The sequence below is a fragment of the Polypterus senegalus genome, chromosome 13 (genome assembly GCF_016835505.1).
Source record: "Polypterus senegalus isolate Bchr_013 chromosome 13, ASM1683550v1, whole genome shotgun sequence".
In the NCBI taxonomy this organism is placed as follows: Eukaryota; Metazoa; Chordata; class Cladistia; order Polypteriformes; family Polypteridae; genus Polypterus; species Polypterus senegalus.
Genome location: NC_053166.1, coordinates 13,410,097 through 13,430,393, shown reverse-complemented (window position 1 = coordinate 13,430,393; position 20,297 = coordinate 13,410,097). Strand labels below are relative to the sequence as shown.

At 44.0% G+C, this 20,297-nt stretch overlaps 1 protein-coding gene across 1 annotated transcript in view; it reads left to right on the top strand.

Annotated features, from left to right (window-relative positions):
- The first annotated feature begins 5,655 nt into the window (after positions 1-5,655).
- Positions 5,656-20,297, top strand: part of cyfip2 (cytoplasmic FMR1 interacting protein 2) — a 223,132-nt gene continuing 208,490 nt past the window's right edge. Inside the window, exon 1 of the mRNA XM_039774596.1 lies at positions 5,656-6,044. The gene's annotated coding sequence lies outside the window, so the exon portion shown is untranslated. The remainder of the gene's footprint in view (positions 6,045-20,297) is intronic.

The following is a 20,297-nucleotide window of genomic DNA, read 5'->3' as shown; positions in this document are numbered from 1 at the left end:
AGAGCGCTCAGCGATTGCAGGTTAAGGGCCTTGCTCAAGGGCCCAACAGAGCAGAGTCCCTATTGGCATTTACGGGATTCAAACTGGCAACCTTCCAATTGCCAGTGCAGATCCCTAACCTCAGAACCACCACTCCAAATCTGGGTGACGTCAGCGATTAACATAAGGAAAGATTTCATCAAGATATAAAGGTGATGGAAAACTGATATCGGGGAAAATTCACTCCGAGCATGATGGGTGACTTTTGTTGGTTCTTGCAAAGAGAGATGTTTGTGCAGTCCAAGCGCAAAAGCGAGTGCCTCCAACATTTTGGGCACGCTGACCTCACTTTTATATTGAGGTAAATTGACATAAATATGCTTTAACGTGTCTCTGGTATCATCTTCTGGTTTGTTTTCAGAACAAACAATTTTGTTGGGACAGAGTCCATACTCCGAATATTGTCTTGATATATTATATTGATATTCAAAAGTGTCAAAACGTCAGTGATGTGTATAAAACACTGCTGAAAACATATTACTTTAACATGGCCTTTTCATAACTTCACTTTAACTTAATCCTGATACTCTTGTATGTTCAATTCTTCATAATAACTATTCATGGTGGCTCTAAAATCTGTACTGACCCCTACTCTCTCTTCTGTTTCTTTTTAGCCTGGGCCACCACCACCTACTCAAAGCTTCATGATGCTCCAACATTGATGGATAAATTAAAAGCCAGAAGTCTACGTGACCATCATCATCAAGCCCTTCCGTGAGAACCCTAAATCCAAAGAGGACTGTTTCATTTAGGTTAGGTAGAATGCCCAGAGGGGACTGGGTGGTCTCGTGGTCTGGAATCCCGACAGATTTTATTTTTTTCTCCAGCCGTCTGGAGTTTTTTTTGTTTTTTCTGTCCACCCTGGCCATTGGACCTTACTCTTATTCTATGTTAATTAATGTTGACTTATTTTATTTTCTTATTGTGTCTTTTATTTTTCTATTCTTCATTATGTAAAGCACTTTGAGCTACTTTTTGTATGAAAATGTGCTATAGAAATAAATGTTGTTGTTGTTATTTCAAAAACCTGACCGTGCTAGCTGAATTCCAATTTCATATACGAAATGAGTGTCAAAAAACTTAATAAAGAGCTGCTCTGAAGTTCCCAGTAGCAAACAAAAAATATGTTTTTGTAGACCGGTGTTATTCATTGTCTGAAAGTCCTCGATGTTGGTGTGTCACAGAGAGAGAGGATGTGCAGCATTGTTCATAATGAAACTCAGTTTTGTTTTAATTCTCTCCTCCTTTATGACCTCCAGGGGGTCCAGAGTACATCCCATAACTTAGTCTGACCTTTTAGTTTACTTATTTATTGGGTGGACCTCTCTTGAAGTGATGTTACCAGCCCAGTACACCACAGCATAGAAAAATCACACTGAACTGACCATCAGAAGAGTTGTAGAAGATGTGAAAGATGTCACTTCCCACATTAACTTAACGCAGTCTCCTACAGAAAAAAGTCTGCTCCGCCCTTTCTTCTATAGTCCCTCTGTATCCTGAGACCAGTCCAACCTGTCATTGATGTGGACCCCCAAGTACCTGTAGGAGTAGACCACCTCTACATCCACTTCTTGAACAGTGACTGGTCATGGATGCTCTATTGTGCGGTGGAAGTCAATAATCATTTACTTGGTTTGGATGATGTTCAGATGCAGATAATTGTCTCTCCATCAAAAACAAAGTTCTCCCCCTGACTTCTCTCCTCTGTCTCATCCCCCTTATCGATAGACCCCATAAATGTAGAATCATCTGAGAATTTCTGCAAGTGACCTGACCTGCTGTTACAGTGGTGCTTGAAAGTTTGTGAACCCTTTAGAAATTTCTATATTTCTGCATAAATATGACCTAAAACATCATCAGATTTTCACTCAAATCCTAAAAGTAGATAAAGAGAAACCAGTTAAACAAATGAGACAAAAATATTATACTTGGTCATTCATTTATTGAGGAAAATGATCGAATATTACATATTTGTGAGTGGCAAAACTATGGGAAACCTCACGGATGATCAGTTCGTTTGAAGGTGAAATTCGAGTCCGGTGTTTTCAATTAATGGGATGCCAATCAGGTGTGAGTGGGCACCCTGTGTTATTTAAAGAACAGGATCTATCAAAGTCTGCTCTTCACAACACGTGTTTGTGGAAGTGTATCATGGCACGAACAAAGGAGATTTCTGAGGACCTCACAAAAAGAGTTGTTGATGCTCATCAGGCTGGAAAAGGTTACAAAACCATCTCTAAAGAGTTTGGTCTCCACCAATCCACAGTCAGACAGATTGTGTACAAATGGAGGAAATTCAAGACCATTGTTACCCTCCCCAGGAGTGGTCGACCAACAAAGATCACTCCAAGAGCAAGGCGTGTAATAGTCGGTGAGGTCACAAAGGACCCCAGGGTACCTTCTAAGCAACTGAAGGCCTCTCTCACATTGGCTAATGTTCATGTTCACGAGTCCACCATCAGGAGAACACTGAACAACAATGGTGTGCATGGCAGGGTGGCAAGGAGAAAGCCACTGCTCTCCAAGAAAAAACATTGCTGCTCGTCTGCAGTTTGCTAAAGATCACGTAGACTACTGGAAGAATGTTTTGTGGACAGATGAGACCAAAATAGAACTTTTTGATTTAAATGAAAAGCGTTATGTTTGGAGAAAGGAACACACTGCATTCCAGTATAAGAACCTTATCCCATCTGTGAAACATGGTGGTGGTAGTATCATGGTTTGGGCCTGTTTTGCTGCATCTGGGCCAGGACGGCTTGCTTTCATTGATGGAACAATGAATTCAGAACTATATCAGAGAATTCTAAAAGAAAATGTCAGGACATTTGTCCATGATGAATCTCAAGAGAAGGTGGGTCATGCAGCAAGACAACAACGACCCTAAGCACACAAGTCGTTCTACCAAAGAACGGTTAAAGAAGAATAAAGTGAATGTTTTGGAATGGCCAACTCAAAGTCCTGACGTTAATCCAATCGAAATGTTGTGGAAGGACCTGAAGTGAGCAGTTCATGTGAGGAAACCCACCAACATCCCAGACTTGAAGATGTCCTGTACGGAGGAATGGCCTAAAATTCCTCCAAACCAGGATGCAGGAATGATCAAAAGTTACCAGAAACGTTTAGTTGCAGTTATTGGGGGTCACACCAGATACTGAAAGCAAAGGTTCACATACTTTTGCCAGTCATAAATATGTAATATTCGATCATTTTTCTTAATAAATAAATGACCAAGTCTAATATTTTTGTCTCATTTGTTTAACTGGTTTCTCTTTATCTACTTTTAGGACTTGAGTGAAGATCTGATGATGTTTTAGGTCATATTTATGCAAAAATATAGAAAATTCTAAAGGGTTCACAAACTTTCAAGCACCACTGTACATGTGGATTTACAGAATGGCGACAAAAGGAGAAATGTTCTGAGATTTTTCAGATAAGGGATTCTGCAGTTTCAGGGTAAGGTTGTTATACTCGCTAATCATGGCGCAGGAGCGTGGTGTCACAAATAAGAATTTCACTTCACTCTGTATACATGAGAAGAAGGAACCAATAGATCTGCTTTACCATAAAAGCTAAACATCTGTTTTGCACAAATTCCATTCCTCCATTATTCAACCTGCTTAACCAGCCAGTGCCAAACTTGGCAACACTGGCATCACTAAGGGGTTGCGGGACCTCAGCAAGTTACACCATCAGAGGGGGTGACACTCAAGTGACTGTTGTCACACACGTGCGCATGGGCTCAAATGGTGTTATTGCTGAGTCGGACCAGGGGTTGGCGCTGTCATCTGATCCTTTCTCCTTAAGTCCCTCTGCAGACCAGCCGAGGATCATGCCCCCCACTGATGTCACCACCAGCCCACCCACTGGTAACGTCACTTCCAGCTCTCACTGATGACGTCCTATCCATTCCAGAACCCACCTACTATAAACCTCATTTCCTGTTCCGGCCGCCCTGATCCATCCCCTTCCTGTTCCAGCCAAATTTAAGAATCCAGGCACACTCAGTGAGTTCTGTTCTGAATTTTGATCTGTAAAGACATGTTTAATTTGCTTTTTGATATTTTTCTGTATACGGGGTGGTCATCCCCAAACCTTTTTGTACCTTCTGCCTCACTTCTTTTACACTGTCTTTAAAATTTTTTGTGCAGTGTTGTAAGGGCTGAAATCAAAACGGGGATACACTCACCCTACTCAATGAAATGGTCGTGCCCACAGCCACTTGAGGGTGCACGGGCTGAAATCACCAATAAGGGGGCAAAGCCACCACTGAACGATGAAACGATTGAGTGTACACACAGGCTGAAGTCACAAGGGGGGGGGCAGGATCAATTCCACAACCCCAATTTCGGGTCCACACAGGCTGAAATCACAAAGGGGGGACAAGCTGAATTCCCCACCCCAATTGAGGGTCCACAGGCTGAAATGACCAGTAAGCGAGCTAAGCCATCCCTAAATGATAAACCGATCGAATGTCCACACAGGCTGGAGTCACAAAGGGGGGGACAAGCTTGATTGCCCACACCGGCTTGAGGGTCCACAAGATGAAATTGCCAATGGGGCAAAGCCAACACTGAACGATGAAATGATCGAGTGTACACACAGACTGAAATCACAAAGGGGGGGCAGGATCGATTCCCCACCCCAATTGAGGGTCCACAGGCTGAAATGACCAGTAAGGGAGCTAAGCCATCCCTAAATGATGAACCGATCGAATGTCCACACAGGCTGGAGTCACAAAGGGGGGACAAGCTTGATTGCCCACACCCGCTTGAGGATCCGCAAGCTGAAATCACTAATGGGACAAAGCCACCCCTGAATGATGAAACGACCGAGTGTCCACAAAGGGGGGACAAGCTCAATTCCCCACCCCCAATTGAGGGTCCACAGGCTAAAATCACCAATAAAGGGGGCAAAGCCACCCCCAAATGATGAAACAATAGAGTGTCTACATGCGATTAATTACAGTTCTTTCTTAAACGGGCGAGTGTCGGCATTATTTAATAAAGCATGACAAACTCTCTGTTAAGGAGGTCTGTTCAGGGGCCTAAGGGGTTCTTAATCCAGCCTTGACTACTGCACTGAGTGACACCAACCATAGTGATGCCAGTGCCTGGCAGTACTGTGTGCAAGGAGGACACCATCACTGGACTGGGCTCAGCTCCATCACAACTCATACTTAGCATGCACACACACTCACGCTTGCACTGAGCTAATCAGTGGGCTCCAAATTAAACTAATAGGCAGGTTTATAACCCTGAAACCCCCTCCCCTCTCCCAATCTGGCAGGAAGGCCCACCAGAACATCTGCACCAAGGAACTGTGAGCACACGTCAAACAGTTCATACCAACATATGCACGAATAGGCAAGTCAGAGATCGATCACCATTGTACAGTAAAGTTTTAGCCACGGAGGTCGCCTCGCTTCATAGAATAACACGCACACACCGATATGCGAGAGTTAGCCGCTGCGCTCTTTTCCTACATCATGCTCGCACTGCGCAGTCAGCACTGCGCAGCACCACACATATTCACACGCTCCGATCTCTCGGCTGATCGCAGCACACACACAGTTCGGCTTCAAGCAGCATCGACACACACACACACACACACATAGAACCAGGTGCGGCATACTGAAGCTGTGCTGCGCAGATATACACCGAAAACGATACTGCGCAGCACACTCCTAATTCGGCGCTGCGCAGCCCAGCATCGAGAGGCATGCGGAGTCCCAGCGCTGCGCAGCTCAGCATCGACAGGCATACGGGGCCCAGCGCTGCGCAGCCCAGCATCAACAGACAATGTAGCGCAGCGCGGCGCCTTTGAGGAAATCCACTTGCAGCCATTTTCTGCTCTTTGTGTCTCTCGGAATAGGAGGCGGGCGGCGCGCTGGGCGCAGAGAGCATCATTCGCTCCGCCATCCTGCACGCCTGAACGAAAAGGTTGCTGCCGTGATCCTGGTTGGGGCGATTTTCTGCATCCTGAGAAAACGGGCATGCGAGTGGCAGGTAAGGAAGATGGGCTTCTGCTAACGCCATGATTTTGTTAAGAATGCGGGCTGATAAAGCCCACCACTTACACCGGTATCTGTCGTTTTTCGCACTCTCATGATTGCATTCTGTCCACACGATTCGGTGAGGGAGGTTTAAGCTTCGAAATGTGAATTTTAATTCATTTCATGCTGATAGCTTCATTTGAATGAAAGCAAAAAAGGTGCTGTGAATGGCTGCGCTGTCACCGTCTGTCTTCCGTTCTGGAGGTAGAAATAACCGTCACTCGGCAGAGAATAACTGAATAGGGTGGGGTGACTCGTCTTTTTAAAATCATCCTTACCGCGGTTGGTAGCGGAGCCTTGACAACTGAAATGCGTTTTCACGAAGTGTAGCCCCTCCGGACCCTGCAATGCCTGGCTGGCGCCGCGGCCGTTATCTCACTGGTGGGATTTGGGAACCGCCGGCTCACACGTACGGCGGCAGGATGCACTTGTTTCGCGCATCCCATTCGCTCCGGGGCCACAGGATGCACTTGTTCTACGCATCCCTTACTTTAAACGGCCAGAGGATGCACTTGTTCTGCGCATCGCTTCGTTTTGTTTTTTGGCCACACGGTGTCCGGCAGCCCATTGCGAAGGCGGTCCCTTTAAATCCTTACGGGGTTAAGTCGCCCGGCACGCAATGGGCATAGTGATCCGACCCTCTGCAGGCCTCATGAACGTTAAGCTGCGGACGGGTGCCGAGACACGGAGCTGGCGGTGGCCACAGTAAGCACGACGTCCGGTTTTTTTTTGGCCTATTAAAACATGTATGCTGGCTCGGAATATTTGTTTCGCTAAATACCTCGTTTTGTATTTTGAACAAATTTATGGGGAGTGCGAGGTGGCGCAGTGGCTAGCGCCGCCACCGTTTATCCTCATTGCCTAGTTAAGTCTAGTGAGGTGTTTGGACAGGCAACTTAACCGGCTAGGAGCACGCGTGACCAGCGTTTGGCCCCATTGGTTTTGAGGGAGGGCTGGGGAGTATTGATGGTGGTTTTGGGGGTTGATGCAGCGGATTCAGGCGTTTATTCCAGCCCAGTTGTTTAATTAGAAACCAATCCTTGCCAATAACAGATCTTATTTTTGCTGTTTCAAAAGAATTGAATTGCTCAGTCAGTATTCTCTCAATCTTCTACCATAATTGAAAAACTGCTTATCTAGTTTCTCTTTGTTGGCTGATCCATAAGTTTATCATGCCCGCTAGGCGCACTCTATCGTAGATCTCACACCAACATTTTTTTTTGTCAAGGCTGGTTTGCTTTTCCTCCTCCCTTTTACTCTAAGTGTTATTAAAACGTCTCTTTCTACTAGATTGGTTTCTTCCAGCCTTAAGATGGCTGTTGTTACCCCCATCTTTAAAGAACAAAACCTGGACTTGACCCTGAGGACTTCCCATGCCCATTTTTCCTTTCCTTAGTAAGATCTTAAAAAGAGCTGTTGTGGGGCCATCTTGTCTCTAATGGTCTTTCTGAGTCTGGTTTCAGAGTCAATGACAGCACAGAGACTGCACAGGTCAGGGTGGCCAATGATCTGCTGGCTGCAGTGGATTGTGGTCTTGTAATGCTTATGATTTATTTTTTTTTTAGACCTTACTGCTGCTTTTGATACTTTTTGGTTAGACTTGAGCATGAATTAAACATTACTGGAAGTACTCTTGACTGGTTCAGATTATACCTTAAAAACCAACAGTAGTTTGTTGCTAATGGTGGGCTTAGGTCTGACCCAACAACTAAAGTGAAGCATAAAAGTGTTACTTCAGCAATAATTAGCCTCTCTTTAAGAAACTGGGTGTGATCAATGTCGCTCACCCCTGCTTTTGAGTGCCAATTAGAGCATCATTGTAGGTGTGTGGATGTGCCAAGCTGGCTAGTAAATTTCACAAGTGTACCCCTGGCGTGTTTTTAGTTTTATCAGGGATCATGGGCTTAGCCCCCCCCCCATCTGGTTATCATGCAAGTCATTCATTACTGACATACTGCAAAATGGGGGTGGTGGGGGGTCAAGGGGGAAGAATGTGCAAAACTGGGACATACTTACATGCCTAAAAGAATGAAGGCTGTTAATTGATCAAATAGGGGTTTTAGGACAATGTGAATATGTAGGCCTTGAATACTTACGCACATTTTGAAGTTGTTCTTCTTCAGCTAAATATCCATCCATCCATCCATTATCCAACCTGCTATATCCTAACTATAGGGTCATGGGGGTCTGCTGGAGCCAATCCCAGCCAACACAGGCCGCAAGGCAGGAAACAAACCGCAGGCAGGGCACACACACACACACACACACACACACGGGACAATTTAGAATCGCGTGTCTAACCTGCATGTCTTTAGACTGTGGGAGGAAACCGATGCAGACACGAGGAGAACGTGCAAACTCCACACAGGGAGGACCTGGGAAGCGAACCCGGGTCTCCTAACTGGCTCTGAGGCTAGGGATCTGCACTGGCAATCGAGGGTTGCCGAATCCTGTAAATGCCAAAAGGGACTCTGCTCTGTTGGGCCCTTGAGCAAGGCCCTTAACCTGCAATTGCTGAGTGCTTTGAGTAGTGAGAAAAGTGCTATATAAATGCAAAGAATTATTATTATTATTAACTGTGAGGCAGCAGCGCTACCCACTGCGCCACCGTGCCGCCCTCAGCTAGATATCTACAGAAAATAGTTTATTTGAACTTTGAAAATGTATTGTGAGAACAGAAGAGTTCATGTTAACAATACTGAATGGATAAAGATGGGGACAAATCTTTGGTCATAAGGCAAATTCTGATGACTTTCAAGGGAGTTGAATATTTTTGTACGCCTCTGTATAGAATTTTTCACAAATGCTCTCCTGGTCACAAATTCCCATCAACACACTCGTACACCTTGTGGAAAGCCTTTTCAGAGGAGCTGCAAAGGGAGGGCCAACTCCATATTAAAGCTTATGTATGAAGACGGGGATGTCATTAAAGTTCAAGTGTGTGTAAAGGCAGGCGTCCCATTACGTTTGACAATAGAGTGTATTATTATAAATGCATATTATGCTAATAATATAATAAATGTATTATATAATGCATAGGTCTGATCACAATCTGATATTTGGGTGGTTACCTACCAGGTAACGCTTCTGGTTGTTCAGCCAGCCGGCAGATGTCCACCATGTTCTCTCAGTTGTGAGGAGCAGATCGTAGACATGTTATATAGTACCTGCCATATAATACGAAGAGTACACAATTGAGGCTCATCAGATGTGTGCACTTTTCCTTTCCCTTGCGGGGATCAAACCTCGGATGTCAGCACCAGAGTCAAACCCTCAGATGTTGTTCCACAGAGGCAGTTTGCTTACTTGACAGGTTTGTTGCAACATCTGAGGGTTTACCTTGGACGTTGACATCAGAGGTAGCCATTGGAATCATTAGTAATGCCATTGAGTGTATTTTTAAATCAGTGTAATGGTATCTTAAAATAAAAAGGTATCGATTTTTGTCAAAAACACAAACTTTTGACCGGTACCATATATTGGCTTCAATTACAAATAGAAGAGTCGGAGTTGATGGTACCATAAACCGAGGAGTCGAAATGGAGGACTTGCATACTGTATGAATTTGTGAATTTGTGAATTTCCCCTTGGAATTAATAAAGTATCTATCTATCTATCTATCTATCTATCTATCTATCTATCTATCTATCTATCTATCTATCTATCTATCTATCTATTATATAGTGACTTTCACATCTATCTATCTATCTATCTATCTATCTATCTATCTATCTATTATATTGTGCCTTTCTATCTATCTATCTATCTATCTATCTATCTATCTATCTATCTATCTATCTATCTATCTATCTATTATATAGTGACTTTCATATCTATCTATCTATCTATCTATCTATCTATCTATCTATCTATCTATCTATCTATCTATCTATCTATCTATTATATTGTGCCTTTCTATCTATCTATCTATCTATCTATCTATCTATCTATCTATCTATCTATCTATCTATTATATGGTGCCTTTCCTATCTATCTATCTATCTATCTATCTATCTATCTATCTATCTATCTATCTGTCTGTCTGTCTGTCTGTCTGTCTGTCTGTCTGTCTGTCTCTGTTGCTCTGATTGCATATTGTAAGATCAGGCCAAATAAGGTCAGAGTGTTGGGACACCTTTTATTTAATCCCATACAGTTGAATGATGTTTAGAATTTTAAAAACGCTGCGTTTCAATAAGACTTCTCAGGTGACAGTCTCTTTCGATGAATGACAAAGAAGGCGGATCTTTCGGGCGATGATGTAATTGGGCAGGGCCCAGGTGGGAGGACCCTGGAAGTGAGATTAAAGGGAGATGAGCTGTCAATCTTCCTTGTCTGCAGAAGGAGGATTAGAGAGGCTGTTATCACACAGCGCCAACCCCTGGATTGGCAGAGAGTTACCATCACCAATGCCCTTAAACTTTCTCCTGTGCGCACACACGTGACAATATCTGTGACTTTCACGTTTATCGTTTTGGGGTTTTTTTGCACTGGTGCCTCAGTGTTCTGGGTTCATATCCTGTGCCTAGTTGTGGTCTTAAGTTTTTATGTTCCTCTCATTTGTATGTGTAGCATGATTTGACTCTCATTTTTAAGTTTTCTTAATGGCCCCTGGGGTTCTAAATATAATTTATACATTGTTTTGAGGGTTGTGGGGACCCAGGATTCCAATGATCACATTTATTTTTGGTTTCAACACATCTTCTCTTATGTTAGTTATGTTTTGCCTTATCCCGCAGCTCCATTTTGGGACTTTAGCGTTGACGGTTGCTATGTGGTTGTTAGCGATGACATCACAGGTCACTGGGCCTAAAGGTCACCCCCTTGGGCTTCCTGGCTGTCCAAGTTTGGATTTGATAGAAAAGCCCCAGCATTCTCTTTGTTTGTTTTTTTGAAAGGCTGTTTTGCTTTCATAACTTTAGATTACGGTTTGTGTCTCGAATCCAATTATTTACATTACTAAATTTACATCATTTACATTATTTACATTTATTATTCTGGCATTCAATCTTCTCACTCTTGTCTTTTACTACATTTTTTATTTGGTCTTACATTTTGGGCCTAGTTTATCAGATTCTTGCTAAGTTTGGTTTCCCTGTGTGACCAGTAGGGGGCGTTGCAGCACCCCAGACACAAGTCCCTGGTATAGTAAAAGGTTTATTTTTACAAAATGCCTTACACAAAGGCTTCAAAAGTACCACCAATTCAGCACAACACAGTTCTTGTCTCTCACTCTCTTTCCTCTCTTTTACACCTCCCAGGTGGGCTTTGCCCACCTTTCACCCGACTCCAACTCCCCTGGATAAGGTCAAGCAGCCTCTTTTTTGGCACGATGTGGCAGTACTTCTGGTACTCGTGCGTAGCCTAATGGAAGTACTTCTGGGTCAGTTGGAAATCCCAAAAAGTAGGGCTTGTGAATCCCATCGGCCTCAGCTCTCCCTGTTGGCCCCCTATGGAACCCAATGGTGCTGCCTCATGGGACTGCAGATTCCAGCATGCCCTGTGGGAATCCTGATCCAAGGAGGATGCCACTTTGCATACTGGGGGAAAAAATATTTTATCAGTAATCATCTCCAGCTCCCAAGTCTTTCCATTGTCCTGGCTGGGTAAGGTTCCTTTGATCAATCCTGGTCAGGATGCCAGTTCACTTGTGCCATCCATTACACCTGATTTCACTCAATTAGTTATTAAAGAACAAGTGCTGCCATGTGCAGTCAGTACAGTGTGGGAGGTTCTCCTGGCACTCGAGTGTTTCCTCTGCATTCCAAAAATATTGTTGTGTCTGCAGGGCAAATGAGATTTGGAGCGACAATAGAAAATTGTATTCTCAAAATTGGTAATTTACACGTACTAGAAAGGTATTATATGTACTTGAGACAATTAGACATACAGTTAGGTTCATAAATATTTGGACAGAGACAACTTTTTTCTAATTCTGGTTCTCTACATTACCACAATGAATTTTAAATGAAGCAACTCAGATGCAGTTGAAGTGCAGACGTTCAGCTTTAATTCAGTGGGGTGAACAAAACGATTGCATAAAAATGTGAGGTAACTAAAATATTTTTTGAACACAATCCCTTCATTTCAGGGGCTCAAAAGTAACTGGACAATCGACTCAAAGGCTATTTCATGGGCAGGTGTGTTCAAGTCCGTCGTTACGTCTTATCAATTAAGAAGATAAAAGGCCTGGAGTTGATTTGACGTGTGGTGCTTGCATGTGGAAGATTTTGCTGTGAACAGACAACATGCGGTCAAAGGAGCTCTCCATGCAGGTGACAGAAGCCATCCTTAAGCTGTGAAAACAGAAAAAACCCATCCGAGAAATGGCTACAATATTACGAGTGGCACAATCTACAGTTTGGTACATCCTGAGAAAGCAAGCAAGCACTGGTGAACTCAGCAACACAAAAAGACCTGGACGTCCACGGAAGACAACAGTGGTGGATGATCGCAGAATCATTTCCATGGCGAAGAGAAACCCCTTCACAACAGCCCACCAAGTGAACAACACTCTCCAGGGCTTGGTCAGCGTATCAATATCCAAGTCTACCATAAAGAGAAGACTGCTTGAAAGTAAATCCAGAGGGTGACCTGCAAGGTTCAAGCCACTCACAAACCTCAAGAATAGAAAGGCTAGATTGGACTTTGCTAAAGAACATCTAAAAAAGCCAGCACAGTTCTGGAAAAACATTCTTTGGACAGATGAAACCAAGATCAACCTCTACCAGAATGATGGCAAGAAAAAAGTATGGAGAAGGCGTGGAACAGCTCATTATCCAAAGCATAGCACATCATCTGTAAAACACGGTGGAGTCAGGCAGTGTGATGGCTGCCAGTGGCACTGGGACACTAGTGTCTATTGATGATGTGACACAGGACAGAAGCAGCCGAATGAATTCTGAGGTGTTCAGAGACGTACTGTCTGCTCAAATCCAGCTAAATGAGTCAAATTGATTGGGCGGCGGGCGTTTCATGATACAGATGGACAATGACCCAAAACATACAGCCAAAGCAACCCAGGAGTTTATTAAAGCAAAGAAGTGGAAAATTCTTGAATGGCCAAGTCAGTCACCTGATCTTAACCCAACTGAGCAGGCATTTCACTTGTTGAAGACTAAACTTCGGACAGAAAGGCCCACAAACAAACAGCAACTGAAAGTAAAGGCCTGGCAGAGCATTAAAAAGGAGGAAACCCAGCATCTGGTGATGTCCAGGAGTTCAAGACTTCAGGCTGGCATTGCCAGCAAAGGGTTTTCAGCCAAGTATTAGAACTGAACATTTTATTTCCAGTTATTGCATTTGTCCAATTACTTTTGAGCCCCTGAAATGAAGGGATTGTGTTAAAAAAATGCTTTAGTTCCAAATATTTATGGACCTAACTGTACCTATGACAAATAAGAGAGGCCAAGTAAAGAACGCTTCCCTAAAGACCCCCATTATAGTCTCTATCAAATCAAAGAGAACTTTGGCCAGGAGAAGGGATACTGGAGCCCACTTATGAAGCCAGACCTGCAATCAAGAGATCCATACTACACAATCCCTCTCAATCTTAAAAGTCTGTCATGTGGGCTCACCATCCACAAGGTGAAGAATGAAGGGGTCTCTTTTTGAACTGCCTTTTCCAAGGTTTCTTCCATTTCTTTTTCCCTAAAAGGGTTTTTTTTGGTGGAGTTGTTTTCCTTGTCTTCTTAGAGAGTCAAGGCTGGGGGGGCTGTCAAGAGGCAGGGCCTGTTAAAGCCCATTGCGGCACTCCTTGTGTCATTTTGGGCTTTACAAAAATAAATTGTATTGTATTTTATATCACCAGATAGGCCAGCTAGCCTGCCTGAACCGTCTTTTCACATATTTCTGTCCATCCTCCTGGCCAGTTTCACCCTGCCAGCTGGTGTGTGTGGCTTCAACTGTGGCATAAACTTCACAGATCACAGTGGCACACTTCAAGCCTCTTACTACATTTATGTCAGTGTGTATTCTGTTGCGTTCCTTGTGTTTTGTGGGTGGGTCCCCAAGTCATGTACCCCTAACCCATCACTGTAGGTGAATGCCATCAGTCCTGTAATGGCTGAGGAAAACACACAGTCCCTTTCGGTTCATTAAATGGGCTTGTGATGATGATGATGATGATGGTGCGTTCCCCTGTTTTTATCACTTTTGTGACCTTAAGCTCTGTTTTTGACCTTGTTTGCTAGATTTGTCATCTATTGGAATGACAAATGGGTGGCATGGTGGCGCAGTGGGTAGTGCTGCTGCCTCACAGTACGGGGACCTGGGTTCGCTTCCCAGGTCCTCCCTGCGTGGAGTTTGCATGTTCTCCCCGTGTCTGTGTGGGTTTCCTCCCACAGTCCAAAAACGTGCAGGTTAGGTGCATTGGCAATCCTAAATTGTCCTTGGTGTGTGCCCAGTGATGGGCTGGCACACAGCCCGGGATTTGTTTCTGCCTTGTGCCCTGTGCTGGCTGGAATTGACCCCAGCAGGCCCCTGTGACCCTGTGTTAGGATATAGCAGGTTGGACAATGACTTGACATAAGTGACAAATGCAATGCATTCTATTAGTAAAAATGCTTACGACGTGCCATAGCAACCCGATGGACACACAGACGGGCACACAGACACATGTCCTTTTTTTAAGGTGGATGTCCTGTTGTCGTTAGCTCCTTTTTTGTTCATATTTAAATGGATGCAACTAAAATGACAAATTTGCTGTTTTGTTTTGTTAACATGTCCAAATTAAAAACCTTAAACCTTTCCAAGCACTTCATCCTACTGGCACAGCCTGTAGCTCTACATAGCCCTATATTAAAACAAACAGGTTTGAGAATGTCATATTTTCTTACATTGTATTGTATTATTTAGGCCTTAAATGTCCCTAAAGGTGCAACCAGTGTCAGAAAGGTGTGACATCAAAGGCCCACTTTAGACACGCTTTAGAAATGCGGTGCCGTCAAAGGCGTCAGTGCAATCTGTGGCACGTATTAATCTTGGAAATGAATGGCCGAAGCATTAGGGGTTGTTAGGGGTGTGGGATGGTAAACATATTCTTAGAGACAAGTTTGGTTAGAAATGTCACATTAGGTTGTCAAGACTCCCTTAGGGCAGACCAAAGGGCGGCTGTAAGAAAAGAGCTGCATGGTTTTCATGGTGGAGGCCGAAGTGCCGTCGTCCTTACTTACAAAGTTGTAAACCTATCTGGAAACTGCAGAGCCTGATGGTGCAACTCTTAGAAAAGCCTCCTCTTTTGACGTTTACACTAAGAATATCAGATAAGATGAAAACAAAAAAAAATAAAGTCAAACCCGAAGATCCTTACAACTAATCTGTCTAAGCAGAAAACACATACTAATTGTTAAACATTTTATTCTATAAAATATGACCTGTAGGGGGCGCCACTGATCCACCAAGCCCCAAACACAACGACAGCTACACTCGGGTTGAACTAATAATTTATTTGGACAAATTCCTTCACACAAGCACAATTGCTTCTTCTTTCTCTTCCTTCCTCTCCTTCCACTCCTCCAGGTGAGCTTCGCCCTCCACCACCCGACTAGCGGTGCAGTCGTTGTCTTGCGATGTGCCGTCATTTGCTGCCCCTGTTCTATAATATGAAAAGAATCGAGCAATGCAATTTGCAAATTGTCACCCCGTGAATGAGTCGCAGAAATACGCAGCCCCGTTTGGGGGCCGCCATGCTGAAACAGGAGTGTTCATAAAGGTGAATAACTTATTTTCCGAGACTGGAATTTGGACCTTGCTGTGACCCAAGGCCGAGGTCTGGTGTCGATTTTTGTGCAAGCCTGTCACTGATTCTGAGATTTGATTGACAATTTTTGCCTCAAGGGGGACTGAATTGGATGCAACACCCACTGCTTACATCGTGGCATATCTGTCCTGCTGGCGGTCCTGGCGGAAGTGCAGCAATTTGAACTGTGAGACGCATCTGTTTTTAAAATGCTGTTGCAGGTGTTATCAGGGAGACAAAACACGTCGACTGCGCTTCATCGCTTAGCTGCACTCGTTGCTTCATGAGGGTCCCCAGTTCTTCAGACCCCTCAGTTGTGGATCGTGTGTCATTTCCTCGTGGTGCTTGATGCTTCGTGGGGTACCCTGACCTATGGATCGTCAGTCGAGTGTCTAAACTTCATTGAGTGGGGGATATGAAAACAGTGGTGGGGGGGCAACAACAACACATTTTCAAGATTATTGAGATTTGTAAAGGTGAATTGCTCAATTTACATTCATATGAAAAAGTTTGGGAACCCCTCTTTATTCTTTGGATTTGTGTTTCTCATTGGCTGAGCTTTCAAAGTAGCAACTTTCTTTTAATATCTGACATGCCTTATGGACACAGTAGGATTTCAGCAGTGACATTAAGTTTATTGGATTAACAGAAAATATGCAATATGCATCATAACAAAATTAGACAGGTGCATAAATATGGGCACCCCAACAGAGATATGACATCAATACTTAGTTGAGCCTCCTTTTGCAAATCTAACAGCCTCTAGACGCTGTCCTCCTATAGCCTGTGATGAGTGTCTGGATTCTGGATGGAGGTATTTCTGACCATTCGTCATACAAAATCTCTCCAGTTCAGTTCAATTTGATGGACAGCCTGCTTCAAATTATCCCATAGATTGTCGATGATATTCAAGTCAGGGGACTGTGACGGCCATTCCAGAACATTGTACTTCTCCTCTGCATGAATGCCTTTGTAGATTTCGAACTGTGTTTTGGGTCATTGTCTTGTTGGAATATCCAACCCCTGCGTAACTTCAACTTTGTGACTGATGCTTGAACATTATCCTGAAGAATTTGTTGATATTGGGTTGAATTCATGTGACCGTCGACTTTAACAAGGGCCCCAGTCCCTGAACTGGCCACACAGCCCCACAGCCTGATGGACCCTCCACCAAATTTGACAGTAGGTAGCAGGTGTTTTTCTTGGATTGCAGTGTTCTTCTTCCGCCATGCAAATCGCTTTTTGTTCTGACCAAATAACTCCATTTTGTCTCATCAGTCCAAAGTACTTTGTTCCAAAATGACTCTGGTTTGTCTAAATGAGCATTTGATACAACAAACGACTCTGTTTGTGGCATGAGTGCAGAAAGGGCTTCTTCCTCATCACCCTGCCATACAGATGTTCTTTGTGCAAATTGTGCTGAATTGTAGAACGATGTACAGATACACCATCTGCAGCGAGATGTTCTTGCAGGTCTTTGGAGGTGATCTGTGGTTGTCTGTATCCATTCTCACAATCCTGCTCATATGCCGCTCCTGTATTTTTCTTGGCCTGCCAGACCTGCTGTTTGGTTTAACAGCAACTGTGCCTGTGGCCTTCCATTTCCTGATTCCATTCCTTACAGTTGAAACTGACAGTTTAAACCTCTGAGATGGCTTTTTGTAGCCTTCCCCTAAACCAGGAGACTCAACAATCTTTGTTTTCAGATCTTTTGAGAGTTGCTTTGAGGATCCCATGCTGTCTGTCACTCTTCAGAGGAGAGTCAAAGGGAAGGAAGCACAACTTGCAATTGACCACCTTAAATACCTTTGACCACTCATGATTGGACACTCCTGTCTATGAAGTTCAAGGCTTAACAAGCTCATCCAACCAAGTAATCAGCACTGAGCAGTGACAGGCATTCAAATCAGCACAATGACAAGGGGATCCACATTTGTGCACAGCCAGTTTTTCACATTTGAGTTAATTTCATACAACTAAATACGACTTCACTAAAAATCTTTGTTAGGAAAACACCGCAGGACTCAGATGTTCTTAGGAAGTGAAAGACACACCACTGTTATCTTTTGTGTTGAAAGGAGAGTATGAGGCTGAGAGGGGTTCCCAAACTTTTTTATATGAATGTACATTTAAATTTTATACACTTATTTCTTTGAGTTCAGTTTGTTCTCCCACAGTACTGTATGTGGTTCAGACATTAGAAATTTGACTTCTTCATCTTCAGATGGGTTTTGTCAGGGGTACAAACAGAAATTAAATGTTTTCTGAACCGCTGCTCTATATTCACCACCTTCATTGGAGGAGCAGACGTCTGTCTGTCATGCAATTACTCGCCAACTGGTGGGGCTAGAACCTTAATTGGGGTCTTAATTAAAAGCATATGACCTGATGTGTTGTGGAAGTTCAAAAAATGTTAGGTAATAGAATGCAGAGTTTATTTTAGGACCAAAGTTCTGCATGTTCTGCTTTTTTGTAGTTAAAAATATTATGGGTGGGTTACAATTTAAAAATGGCAGTTTTATCAAGGAGAGGTCATGCACTGCACACTCCAGATTTTTGGATATTGTTCTTATCACTTACCAGTACAGGAGACTACAAGTATCCTTTAGTCGTAGTTGGTATATTTTAACCGACTCCGTGCCTCCAGTAACCCAGTAATTAAGAGTGGAGTGGTGGATCTGAGGTGAAGGATCTGCCCTGGGATCTGGAAGGTTGCCGATTGAAATCCCGTTACTGCCATAAGGGATCCTACTCTGTTGGGCCCTTAGCCTGAAAATTACTCCAGGGGTTCCATATAGTGGCTGACCCTGCACTCTGAACCCCAAAGGTCATGCGAAAAGACAATTTCCCCTCAGGGATTGATGAAGTATACCAAAAAAAAAACATTGTTTTGCTCGGCTGGCGCTTTTATCCAAAGCGACTTACAAAGGAGGTAAACGTAATCAAGTAAGATTAGGCCTGGGCCTGCTTGTTCAGCAAGTGCAGTAGGACAGGTAACAAAAGTTGATTGCCCCAAGTGAAGAGATGTAATAACTTATACATTTACAATCATAGCTTACAATCAGTAAAGCAATTCAACTTATGAAGTAATTGCTTACAAACTCATAATGTCTGTCTGAGATCTTATGAAAAATTTCAGCTTGTTTGTCGATTTAAGTAATTATTTTTTTTATACATTTTGACTTTCAATCTGATCTATTACTGCTCAAAAAAATTAAAGGAACCCTTTTGAATGAGAGTATAGCATCAAGTCAGTGAAACTTGTGGGCTATTGATCTGGTCAGTTAAGTAGAAGAGGGGCTTGTTTATCAGTTTCAGCTGCTTTGGTGCACTAGAGGGGGCAACAACGAGACGACCCCCAAAACAGGACTGAATGGTTTAACAGGTGGAGGGAGGCCACTGACATTTTCCCCTCCTCATCTGTTTTGTCACTCGTTTTGCATTTGGCTACGGTCAGTGTCACTACTGGTAGCATGAGGCCATACCTGGACTCTACAGTGCTGGCACAGGTAGTCCAACTTCTCCAGGATGGCACATCAATAATTGTGCCATTGCCAGAAGGTTTGCTGTGTCTCCCAGCACAGTCTCAAGGGCATGAAGGAGATTTCAGGAGACAGGCAGTTACTCTAGGAGAGCTGGACAGTGCCCCTCATAGAAGGTCCTTAACCCATTAGCAGGATCCACCGGTATCTGCTCGTTTGGTCAAGGAGGAACAGGATGAATACTGCCAGAGCCTACAAAATGACCTCCAGCAGGCAGGCAGGCAGGCAGGCCACTGGTATGAATGTCTCTGACCAAACAATCAGAAACAGACTTCATGAGGGTGGCCTGAGGGCCCGACGTCCTCTAGTGGGTACCGTGGAGCTCGATTGGCATTTGCCATAGAATACCAGAATTGGCAGGTCCATCACTGGCACCCTGTGTTTTTCACAGATGAGAGCAGGTTCACCCTGAGAACATGTGACAGACGTGAAGGGGTCTGGAGAAGCCGTGGAGAACATTATGCTGCCTGTAACATCATTCAGCATGAGCGGTTTGGTGGTGGGTCAGTGAGGGTCTGGGAAGGCATATCCATGGAGGGACACACAGACCTCTACAAGCTAGACAACGGTGGGCACCTTGACTGCCATAAAGTATCGGGATGAAATCCTTGGACCCCTTATCAGACCCTATGCTGGTGCAGTGGCTCCTGGGTTTCTCCTGGTACACGACAATACCAGGCCTCATGTGGCGAGAGGATGAAGGAATTGATACCATTGACTGGCCCCCACACTCACTCGCCTGAACTTAATCCAATAGAACACCTCTGGGTGGGACATTATGTTTCGTTCCATCCAAGCTCAGTGATGCCCTGGTCCAGATCTGGGAGGAGACCCCCAAGGGCACCATCCGTCGTCTCTTTAGGACGTTGTCCGTGGGGGGCCATGCAAATTATTGAGTACAATTTGGAGTTGCTGCAATGAGATT